The following is a 12,633-nucleotide window of genomic DNA, read 5'->3' on the forward strand; positions in this document are numbered from 1 at the left end:
AAACTGCAGCCTTTTCTTTTGGCCAGATTAACTTTATATAGGAAAAATCACTCAAAGGCAAAATACTCGTTATCTTTAATGTTCTCTGCGTCATATAATCACAGTACAGTACGCAGCAGAACAGATACGTATACACTACATGCTGCATTTCTCGCTTCTCGCAGCCTAAGTGGTAGTAAAAAAAAAGTGTAGGTAGGGTACGTAAACTTCAAGGATTTGTAAAACAACAATGTGTCGTTTTGTATATGCTGTATCTAGGGGTAATGAATCAGTCCCGCCGTAATACGGACAACTTTGTTGACGAACACTAATAATCATATCAAATGCCTCAGGGCAAAGTCGCTAAAGTCAGTCCTTTACCAAGTTTGAATGAGCCACTTCAGAATGCAAGTGAATGAACAAATGAACGTGTTGAATTATTCAGAATAACTCGCCCCGATGAACAAGAAAATTAAGCGACGTGGCTGAGGGAGAGGACGAAGTGTGGGGTGAGGGAGAAGGAAGGGAGGAGGAAGAATAAATATAGGGAAAATGGTGAAATACTGGAGTGGAGAATAGGCGCGAATGTAAAAATCAGCGGCAAAAATTATGAAACTGATGAAACTGAAAACCAAATGGGAAGGTATAGACGGAGCGGTGAGAGGGTGAATGTCAGAGGCCAACATTTGTGAACTGACGAAGGAAAAGGCAAGTGAGGGAAGGAGACTGGCATGGGTTGAGGAAAGCGTACAAACTGGAGGCTGGATGAGAGGACAGCTGGCAGGACCGGAGCTGTAGTGACGGATGACGACGGCATAACAAGACGTAAACAGCACAAGGCCCCGGGTCCCTCTTGATTGCTACCCCATGTTCATACATCTTATAAACCGTTGATGGACTCGCGGAAAATTGGCCGAATCGTGTCCGCCCGTGTTCCTTGCCTCGCCAGAACATGCCTTCCTGAGCTAAAGCCCCCTGATGGAGCTGGAGTTAGGAAAAGGGCCGCGAGTCCGACAGACGTACGACTACAAGCTGCTGGTGTTAACACGGGGAATTCCACGCCAGACCCGAGTGAAAGCAACAGCGACGCAGAGTGAATGAGAGTGAAAAGCGTCTGCACAAGGCGAGGGATGGAGGGAAGGGGGGGATGGATGGAGGCGATGTGATGAAGGGAAGTATGCCATGTCCGCGGTGTTGAGTCTAAATGCGTATTCTCATTAGAAATTGGTGAATTCTTAACACTCCTTGAACGATTTATGCAGGATATTACACCTTAATATTCTCTCTCATGACAATCATACTTCCTCAATGTCGAGACATTCCACGACAGTAATGCACAAGAGGATAGTAAGGTGTAATATGGAAAATAAAGAGCTGAGGAAGAAATGTTATGTGCAGGCTGTCTCCAATCCCAAGGAGAATCCCTGCATATAAGTTTCTGTGAGACCTAAGGATTGACAAAGGCCAATATGCACATCACAAGCAACAAGGGTATAGGTACTGGCAGCAGGTATAAAGCCCTTCGATTGAGTTTCCTGATCGCATAATTTAAGAAACAGCTAAAAACACCCTGGCGTCCACTCGACACTTTCAAGATCCAGAACCAACTTCTTAATCAGATTTTCCCTTCGCTGTATTATGAACGGTTAAGGGTTATTCCTCCCAGATGCACACAGTAACAGCAACACATTCATTCTCTCATGCTTACCGGTACTTAACACTGATGGATTGCGCCATTCACAAAATATATATCGTAATTTTTTCCGTCATCTCCATTACAGGATTTAAGCTTCTTCCACCCATCTATGCTTCATCAACTCATCCACCCATTCATACTTCCTCCATCCATCCACTCATCCCTGATTCCTCGATCCATACACATGCTTTCTCTAATGGCTCACATTTTACTTTTTTTCATCCAGCATTGCACGAGTACACAACCTCTTCTTATTTCACCGAGCACTGCACCAGGAATCCAGGTTTTCCTATCCTTGCCCAGCATAGTACCAAAACTCAAGCCTCTCCATTCTCACCCAGCTTTGTTCCTTTCTTTCCCCTCCCAGCATCGCACCAACAACCCACCCTTTCTTATATAGCACTGCACCAAGAACCCATCGTTTTTCAGTAACTATCGGACCACCAATAAGTCATCCCTTCTCACCAACAACACTCCCTTTCTCATCCACCATCGCAGCGAGAACCCGGGCTCTCCTGTTCTTACCAGTTACCCAGCCTTTTCCCCCATCTCACCCAGCACCTCACCCAGACCCCAAGAGCTTCTCCATCCACACATTCCGCCACCCACACACTCCACACACAAGCTTTCCACAGCTCTCTCTCCCTCCCTTTGTTTTCTCTCGTCAGACTAATATCTTCCTCCTAACCTGATCTTGATAATCCCATGGTCTTTCGTCTGATCTCTCTCTCTCTCTCTCTCTCTCTCTCTCTCTCTCTCTCTCTCTCTCTCTCTCTCACTTCTTGGCTCCTCCTCCCAAGAGACTCTTCGATTCTCTCTCTCCCTCTCCCCTACTCCGCCTCTGGTTTCTCTCTCGATTACAGCTGTTGTCTTGTTCCTCATTTATTGTTTTCCTCAACGCTGTCATCCAATTCACAATTACCGAATTCCATTTTTTAATAACCTGGAGCAATAGCGATTTTTATATTTTTTTTCGAGCACTTTTCCAGTCATTATTTTCATCGTCAGGTTTCCTTTATACTCATTAGTGCTTTTCCATATCACCTCGCTCCTATCGTTCTCGTATTTGCTCTTCTAAATCTATGCCTTCCCTTCTTCCATTCTTTGTCAAGTTTCAGACACCGATTCCCATTCTCAACTCCTCTCTCGAAGGTACTTTGCACAAACCTACCAGACCGCATCATGTCGTACTTAGTCTCAGTAACTATGCTCATCAACATCAGAACGATTCCTTTTATCCATCGGTTGCATTAATCTATTGCGTCCATCACCATTATCTAGCGATTGAGTATAGCATGTGACCCTCAAATACTGTGCAGTTTCATTTTGTACACAGCATTTTCTGTATTAGTTTTCTATACCACAATAAGTCGTGCCCCTTATCTGGCAACCCGGAGCCATTGCAGTATCACACCAATGCAATATCTCACCACCAGTATGCACGTATTATCACTCTACAATCATCACTATTACCCTCTCCCACAATGTCCCACTCCAGACCAAACACACATAAGCATTCTACACTATCAAAAATCTACATCACTTCACTACACACACACACACAAACACAAACACACACACACACACACACACACACACACACACACACACACGACACTCTGAAAATAAACCGTAAATGCACCTACAAAAGTCCATCTCGCAGCACACAACAATACCTCACTACAATGGGCCTCTGCACTGAAATTCGCTCTCAAACTCCACATCACTCTACGCAATACCCCGCTACACCCCACCAGGACACCGAAATATACCCTCATATTCCACCTCACTCCACACAACAATACCTCACTACGCTCCACCCCACACACACACACACACACGCTGCGCCCTCCCCCCTCGACACACCTCTCTCAGTTGTCAATTTCATTAAATCATATCAAGTGTACATTAATCTTCATACAGGGAGGGGAAGCTCCTGTATTTGCATGCGATCTCGCTCCCCATTTGGGTCCGGAATTTCTCTATCACTCTCACACTCATTCCCGAGCGGGGGTTCCCATTTTCGTATTTACTCGCTGCTATTTTGCCCCCTCGCTGTCCGCTGGTTCGTGTTTGTGACTCGGGTTTGTTTCCGCCTCGTTTCATTTTTTTTTTCCCCGAGGATTGTGTATTGTTATGCGTGTGTTTGTGTTTGTTTTGTCCCCGCCAGCGCGCGCGTCCGTGTGTGTGCATGTGTGTGTGTGTGTGTGTGTGTGTGTGTGTGTGTGTGTGTGTGTGTGTGTGTGTGTGTGTGTGTGTGTGTGTGTGTGTGTGTGTGTGTGTGTGTGTGTGTGTGTGTGTGTGTGTGTGTGTGTGTGTGATTTCGGCCGCATCCCTGCTCATGCACAGTGGATGCCGGAACGTTTGTCCAACAGTGTTCGGTCATTACGGTGGGGAAAGGTGAGTGCGGGAAGAGTGCGTCCGGGAGAGAGAGAGAGAAAGAGAGAGAGGGCTGGGGGAAGGGAATGTTGGAAAATCATATTCTGAACTGACAATCAATTTTCGAGGGGGTTTTGATGAATGGATGCAAATGACGTCGAACGAGCCAACAGCTTTTGACGATGATGATAACTTTGGTCCACGGCTGGCTGCTGGCTGTGTGCTGTCCTGCCCATCTGGTTACTGCAGGCATCACAGTATACCTCTCTCCTACCACCATCACTATCATGCAAGGTCATCATCATCATCATCATCATCATCATCATCATAATCACACACGTTGATTATCACATCACGCTTACATCACACCAAACCTCTATAATCATCATCAATTCTATCGTCGCATCAGATCATTATCATCATCGTATAACCCAATCATCGTTTGACTTAGGACTGTCGTGAGTAAATCTGAATTTTTTGTCAGTAAAATCTATGCTGCCAGGTACATCAGGAAAATAAGAAAGGAAGGCACGGGGAGAGACACATGCCTTCAGTGCGGTGATGCCGATTCTGCCTCATTCCTTCAGTCTTGATTCAATTCAGGGGAGACTTTTCTAACAGGAGGGGTTAAGTATAGCCTCAATAACTCCTTCACTATGAATAAACACTCTAAAGCTGAATGAAACTGTATACATGAAGCAAGACCAGGATTCAAGTAATGATAACGCGGAGAGTAAAATGCTAAACCTTTGTTGTTACTTTTTTCTTTTTTTTTTTTACTGCGCATACTTTAACTCCATCAACATTATTACAACTGTTTATCATCATCATCATCATCATCATAATCATCATCATCATCATCATTAACATCAAGACCCTTTTTCCTACTTAGAGAATTGTTATCTTCACAATTGGTTTTATAACTACGGCAGTACATCACACAATTATTATCACATACACTGCCTACCTTTACTACTATCATTTATCTGCTTTATTACAATTGACGTTAATTACCACTTAATCAGATTTATTCTCTTACCTGGTCACATTATCAGAGGTGGTTACTGGTTGTTCCATTATGACTAGTTATTATCATCACTGCCAATCACTGTCCCCGTCACACGTATATCCTATTAATATTACAGCTGGTTAGGTTATCACCATCACTCATTCTCCTTTTCCTGGATGCTCGCTTTAATAATATGATTCTCTCTCTCTCTCTCTCTCTCTCTCTCTCTCTCTCTCCTCTACACATTTTTCATTTCCTTCCTTCACTTGCTTTCATTTTTCTCATCTCTATCTTCCTAACTTTCACTGTTTCAGGCTCTTCCTCTCTGCCATTACAGCATGCATACTCTTCCTCCACATTACTTCTCCCTCCCTCCCCGCGTCCTCTTTCCTGCTTTTCCTTCTTCCTCTTCTTATTCCCGTTTTTTCCCTTTCCTTCTGTAGCTTTTACTCCTTCTCCACCTCCTAAATTTTCTTCTTTTTCCTGTTCTAGTTTTACAAACAACCGGTTTAATCTTCTTGCCTCCCGCCATTCGCTTTGCCTTCTTTCCTTCTCCATTTCTTCCCTGCCTCACAATTTTCTAGCATTTTTCCTACTTCCAAAATTTACCTCTTTTCTTCATCCATCATACTTTCTTGTAATTTCTTTATCTCATTTCCATACACCCTTCTGTGCATCTTCTTCCTTTTGTCCTTTTGTCTTTTTCTTCCCACTTTTCCCTTTCCCCTTTCCATTATAATCATGTTCTCCAGTTATTCATCGTCTTCTTAGCACCATTACCCTTTCCCCAGCTACCCATCCTGTTCCTCTTGCTTTCGTCCTTCATTCATTCTATTCACTCTTTGCCCCCGACTTACTGTCTTCTCCACATGCTTCCCCTTCTTCATTTCCTCCATTCCTGTTTCCCCTTACTTTATCGTCCAATTTCCCTATTCATTCCTTTATTCCACCCCCTTCCTACCATATTAGCATCCTCCACCTCTTTCTCCATTTCCTCTCTTCATCGATCCTTTCATTCTCATCTTTCCTCTTTCCATCATCTTATCCTAATCTGCTCCCCACTTCATCATCACCCTCCCAACTTCCTTCCCATCTTCTCTGCCTCCCTTCCTCTCCCCTCTTCCTCCGTCTCTTCTTTTCTACCATCATCCTCCACCTCCTAACACTCTCTCACCTCACCTCCATTACCACCAAGCTCTCCATCCTTCCCTCGTTCACTCCACTCCAGATTCCTCCGCCATCTCACTTTCCTTCTCCCTCACACTCCTCTTTCTTACACCTCACGCGCATCATCGACACATTCTTTGCATATCTCTTCCCTTTTCCTTTCTCTCTCCTTCTTTGCATCTCTCTTCCTTTCTTCCCTCTCCCCCTTTGCATCTTTCATTTTTTCCACTCATTCTTTCTGCGTTACTCTTATTTCCACCCCCCTCTTCTTATTTACTTCCATCCTTCCCCAGATTCCCCGCCTTTTTCCTGTCATTTCTCTTCCTTTCTCCCTCTTTTTCTCCTCTCTCTCATCCGTCTTTCCCTCTCTGCTTTCTTTTTCTTTCACACCCTTGCCTCCTTCTAAGTTCGGTTTCCTTCTCCTTCGTTTCTTTCTTTCCCATATGCCTCAGACGCCTTAACATTTCTCTTGCTTTCTCCTGTGGTTTTTATTTCCCTCCATTTTCACACCATCTCGTTGCCTTTCATGCATCTGTCTTCACTTCTTTCTCTTTCCTTCCTTTCCTTCATCCGTCCTTCCCCAGGCGCTCTCATCGCCATCCATATGCCCCTTTTTTTTCTTCCACTCTCTTTCTTTTCTTCATGCCTTCTCTCCGTTCTTCCTTCACTCCCCACACGCCTTGCATGCCTCCACCTCCCTCTTTACTCTCTCTCCCTCTTTCCCTTCTTCCCTTCTTCCTTCCTCCCTCACCACCTCCTTCCATGCCTCCTCGCGCGTCTCCTGGCCGTCCTCATAAGCTGCTCATGCAAATACCTCTCCCGGCCTGAGCTCTGTCATCCAAGTAACACCGCTCATTCATTTGTCATCCTTTATACCAGCGGGGGACGCGGACGGGGCCTCTGCCACACGCTCAGGGGAGAGGGGAGACGTGCACAGAGGGATGATGGCGAGGGGAGGAAGATGGGGAAGAAATGATGGAAGAGGAGGGGGAAGAAAGATGGGAAGAGGGGAGACGACGAGAGGGATAGTGAGGAGGAATGATGGAGGTGATGGATGGCGATGAGAGCAGAATGGTGAGGTGGGAAGACGGGGTAGAAATGATGAAGAAGGGAACAGAAGGAATAAAATACGAAAGATGGGAGACGAACACAAAGGGATGGTGACGAGGGGAGGAAGATGGGGGAAGAAATGATGGACGAGGGATAAATGCGGAAGAGAAGAGGGATGCAGAAAAGGGAGAAGGGCACAGAGGGATGGTCGCTGGGGGAGGATGATGGGACGAAATGATGAAAAAGGAGGGGGGAGAAACACAGGAAGATGGGAAGTACGAAATGATGGTGAAGAAATGGTAAGGGAGTAGAGATGAAAGAAAGATGGCAAGCAAAGAGGGATGATGGCGAGGGAAGGATGATGGAGAAGAAATGATGGAGATGGAGGGAGAAGGAAAACAGGAAGAGGGGAAAGATAGTAAGGAGGGATCACGGGAAAGAAATGATGGTGAAAAGGGGTGGCGATGAGAGGGGAATGGTGAGGTGGGAAGATGAAGGAGAAATGATGAAGGAGCGGGAAGATGGAACAAAGATAGGAAGAGGGGAGGCGGGCACAAGGGGATGATTGCGAGGGGAGGAAGCTGGAGAAGAAATGATGGAGGAGGGATACATGGAAGAAACGGTAGAGAAGAGAGATTTAGAGATATACCGGGATGAAGGCGAGGAGAAGAATAAGGAGAAAAAATGCTGGAAGAGGAAAGGGAAGGAAGATGGAAAAGATATGTTGAAGGAAGGAAAAAAAAGATTGGGAGGAGGGAGGCAAAGAGGGACGTTGGCAAAGGGAGGAAGCCAGAAGGAGAAGAGACAGAAGAAGAGAGGGATGCAGAGAGGGAAGGCAGACATAAAGGGATGAAGTCGACAGGAAAAAGGTAGGGAAGAGATGATGGGAGACAGGGAGGAAGAGAAATAGGGAAAGAGAAGGCGACGTGAGAAGGATGGAAGAAACGGAAGAGGAGAGAGATGCAGAGAAGGGAGAGAAGTAGAGAGGAAGCGGGAAGATGGGAAGAAATGATGAGAGAGAGAGAGAGAGAGAGAGAGAGAGAGAGAGAGAGAGAGAGAGAGAGAGAGAGTGCTAAGAGGAAAAGAGGCATGAGAGAGAGGAAACTAAGAGAGATAAGTAATGTTTCAAGAGGAGGGAACTTAAGCCCTTCAGTACGAAATATTTCTTTTAACCCATTCACTTTAATGATGTATTTTTCCTTAATTCTTGCTACCTGAAGACGGTTTTATTCAGTCCAGGTAGATAACGCCTTCATTAACTCCCTACTTAACTACTAGAAAAGGATGGAAGTATGAAGGAAGACAGAAAGCGAGGAGAGGAGAGGTGTAGTTGACTAAAACTGACTGGGGGCAGCATGGTGAAAAGAGTAAAGACATCATCGTTGTGAAGTGGTTAAGCTGAGTCAAGTGGTCTGTTGGTGGCACAAAGGAAATATAAGATGATGCCAATATAGTGACTGGGTGAATGGAGAATGGTTCCATCTCTATCAGCACGAGAGGACGATACTAAGAAACACTGTCTAGCGGTAGCAAAAAAAAAAAAAAAAAAAAAAAAAATGCTCTGTATAGGAGGTAGGTGACAAAAGGAGGACAAGAGATGATAGGTTTAATTAGGGCAGAGGAAATGAGACAAACGTAATTATGAAAAAAAGACAAGGACTAAAGAAAAGAAAAGGTGGGGGGAGGGAAAGAAGAAACACAAATTAATGACTGAATGAGGAAACCTGGTAGATAAATAGAACTGAGACAGACAAAGAGGCAGAATGATAGATACATTGATATATAGACAGATGCCATGCGACTGAAACGAAAATATATTCGGCAGTATGTAAAACAGATATTGTCAACTGTACAACAGCAAGCTTTTTCTGTCCGGGGAAAAAAACATTTTAACGTATGCTTAATTAAATCTAACACACGCATCCTAAAAAGCGTTCCCCTTAACAATATCGCTCTCTTTACCCTCAGCCATTACCATCAGACATAATACGAAGGTCAACACCGTATTTCCCCGTTTCAAGGGCAGTATCCGTCACCATCTGCATTATAAATTCAACCCCGATACTCATTACCCACATCCTGCCTTCCCCTATCATCAGCAGCATCATTAGCACCTCAGTGAAGACCCCTCTTTTATATGTATCGCCGCTACCATCTTTACCATCAGCGTCACGGCTTATAATATCATTCTCTTAACTCACTCGCTTACCACCACCACCGCCATCGCCATTAAATCAGCTGTATCCCTCTTTGAAATCGCTCCTCCTTTCTCTATTTCGCCATCACAGTCACCAAAACTTTCATATTCACTTGATCATCACATCAACATATTGGTAATTTGCCATCTTTACAATGACACACTATCATCACACTCCCAGTCTGCTTACCATTTATGCTATCACCATCAGTTTCAGGAACACACTTTGCATCATAATGGTCACCCACACTATTCCTCCTACGACCTCTCTGCTCATACATACTCTTGACAGTCGTATACGCAGCCTTTAATGCCATGCCGTCGAAGGCTAATTCCTCTCTCCATTTTATCACACTGACCACTGCCATCGTCACTAAACTCACTACCACGTTGGATCCCTGTATGTATAATCGGAGTCAAAAGATTATATTCATCTCAGGAACTCACAATGCGGCCAGATGGTTAAACATCATACCGGATATCCCTTTCACAGCGAATGAGGAACTCCGTATCATAGTCTAGCTAAAGTCATGCGATTTTATTAATTTCACGGATATATCACGTAGCTATAGGGCTAAACCTTCATCTCGCTGTCACTGTCACCAACAACAACATTCTATCGTTGACATAAAACTGCTTATTTCATATGTCCTGTCCAGTACATGACCATAGCTATCAAATCACTACATCACAACCGCCCTAACCACCATAATCAAGCACCTACTTACCTAGCCTAACTTCCGCAGGTCTAACTCCAATACAATGATCCCGTTATACCTGTTACTCGCCTTATACTGTCATCACCTGTCACTGCCATCACCCTCAAATCCTACCTCCTCATCCCATACCACCATCGTCATCACAACCATTGTTACACAGCTTTGCTACCCATCCAATATCATCACATCCATGAGCATGATCTGTTTCTTTGCTCTTTACCCCGTCTCCTAAAGCAGTTATCTTTTTTTTTTAATTCCTGTTACACGTAAAATGCAGCCTTTTCCATCGTTTTTACCTTCAACACCAACTCATACCTCCTTATCCTATGCCATTATTATCACCATAACGAATACCTGAAAACCTCAATAGTCATCTTACACCGCAAGACCATTACTACAGCCATGATCCACCTCTTTTTTTCATAGCCCGGTTATCACCACAGAAAACTTGCCCATTCTGTGACAGGACCACCATAATCCCATGGCCTATATTTCCTTATCTTGCAATACCACTATAACCATAAAAATCAGAACCTAATGATCAACACAGACTTAACTTCATATTCCTATACACTACCAATGCCACTATCATCACCAACAAACCTGGCCTCTCATCTCTTACCTCCGCTGTCATATCGTAAATCTTCATCTTTACCATCACAAAAATCTGTTCTTTTCGTATCACCACCACCAGCACTTTCCTCTTCCATTGCACGATCATCAAACTCAAGTAACCTCACCAGCACCACACAGAGACAATAAATTCAACATCATAAGCCCCTAACTTCTCATCCAACACAATTTATTATTGTCACTGTATCGAACAGGTAGATTTTCATTTAACTTCAGCAAAAATCACCACCGAATCTCACCTCCATCATCAGCACTATCACTACAAGAGCTCAGCTCACCATTTACCATTATCAAATTAACCCTCGCTCATCAACATCACCACAACCATCACCCACACAACCCACACTTTCATCGCACATCCCAGCTACAACTATCACCTCCACCTAAACTTAACATCATCACCATCAACATCATCTCAGTCTCTCCTCATCATCCCGCGCTCATCGCCATCGCCACCACCATCACCGCCACAACCCACACTTTTATCGTACATCGCTTCCACAATCATCATCTCCAACAAAAGTCGACATTGTAACCACCACCACCACCTCATTCTCTCCCCATCAACGGGCACTCATTACCATCACCACCACCATCACCGTCACAGCCCACACCTCCATCCCCCATCCCAGCCACACTCTCGGCCTCAAACTCGGGTGGTTCCGCACAAATACGGCCAATCCAGCGCCCATAACCTGGCAATCGGGTGAACATAGGTGGTGTAGCAGTGTGGGCCGGCCGCTCGCTACACCGCACCACTCCTATAAGCTACGCGAAAAAATATCCTCTACCGCTCGTAACTTGGGGCCGTAGTTGGCTTCTCGCGGGTAGTGTTTGGAACTGTGTTATGCTGTGCTTGTGCTGAGGCCTCTCTTTAACACTGAACTGTGCTGTAATGACAGTGTTCTTTATTTTTGACGTGTGCTGAGGTTGCTGCTATACATCGTGATTTGCTGAGCTGTGTGAAAGTTATTTTGTATCGCGCTGTGCTCATGCAATCATTTTTATATTAAGCTGTGTTCTGCATGTGCTGAGGTTGACATTTATTGCTGTATTGTGATGTGTTACGGTGGTTCTATATTAGCTCACTGTTTTGAGCTAAAACTGCTTTCTACAGGTATGAAATGTTGGAGTTTTTCTTCATGGCTTTTCAATGTTTACCGCTGTATTGTGCTGTGCAGTCATTAACGCACCGCTGTACTGTCCTGGAGTAGTTTATCGGTATGCTGAAGTATGAATTTGTCTTTGTGCTGATGATGAATATAAGCCGCAGTGTTCAGGACGTGTATTTATCGATGAACTCAAAATGCATGTAAGATAAACTGTTAATTCGCCGTACATTGTATTCCTGGCGATGTTGATACTCATTAGTCGATCTCATGCGTCTTGTGGCTGCCGTTGCTCTGAGACGCTATACTTAAACTGAATAAACTGCTGCCGTGAAGTTGTGCCCAAGTCCTGATACTATGTTTTTGTCAGCCCTGAAGTGCATTTGTCGTTGCCGCTGTCGAGGGCCTGTGTACTGAGGCTGTGTAGTGGTCTGTGCTGATGCTTCTCAATGTTTATAAAAATTTGTCACTGTGTTCAGTAAGTGCGTAAGTCACCGCAGCTTAACTAACTACTGTCTTTACACACACACAAAAAAAAAAAGGCAAATCTATCCTTAAAAAAAAAAAATGCATCTGACGTTTTGGCTAAATATGTGCAACAACCGCTGTCTCCAGATAGCACATTTGTTGCGTGTAGTTCTTAAGGACACACTTGTAACTATATATTGTACGTTGAGAGAGAGAGAGAGAGAGAG

The sequence above is a fragment of the Coenobita brevimanus genome, chromosome 94 (assembly GCF_032717465.1).
Source record: "Coenobita brevimanus isolate Jiangsu-jjx chromosome 94, ASM3271746v2, whole genome shotgun sequence".
Lineage (NCBI taxonomy): Eukaryota > Metazoa > Arthropoda > Malacostraca > Decapoda > Coenobitidae > Coenobita > Coenobita brevimanus.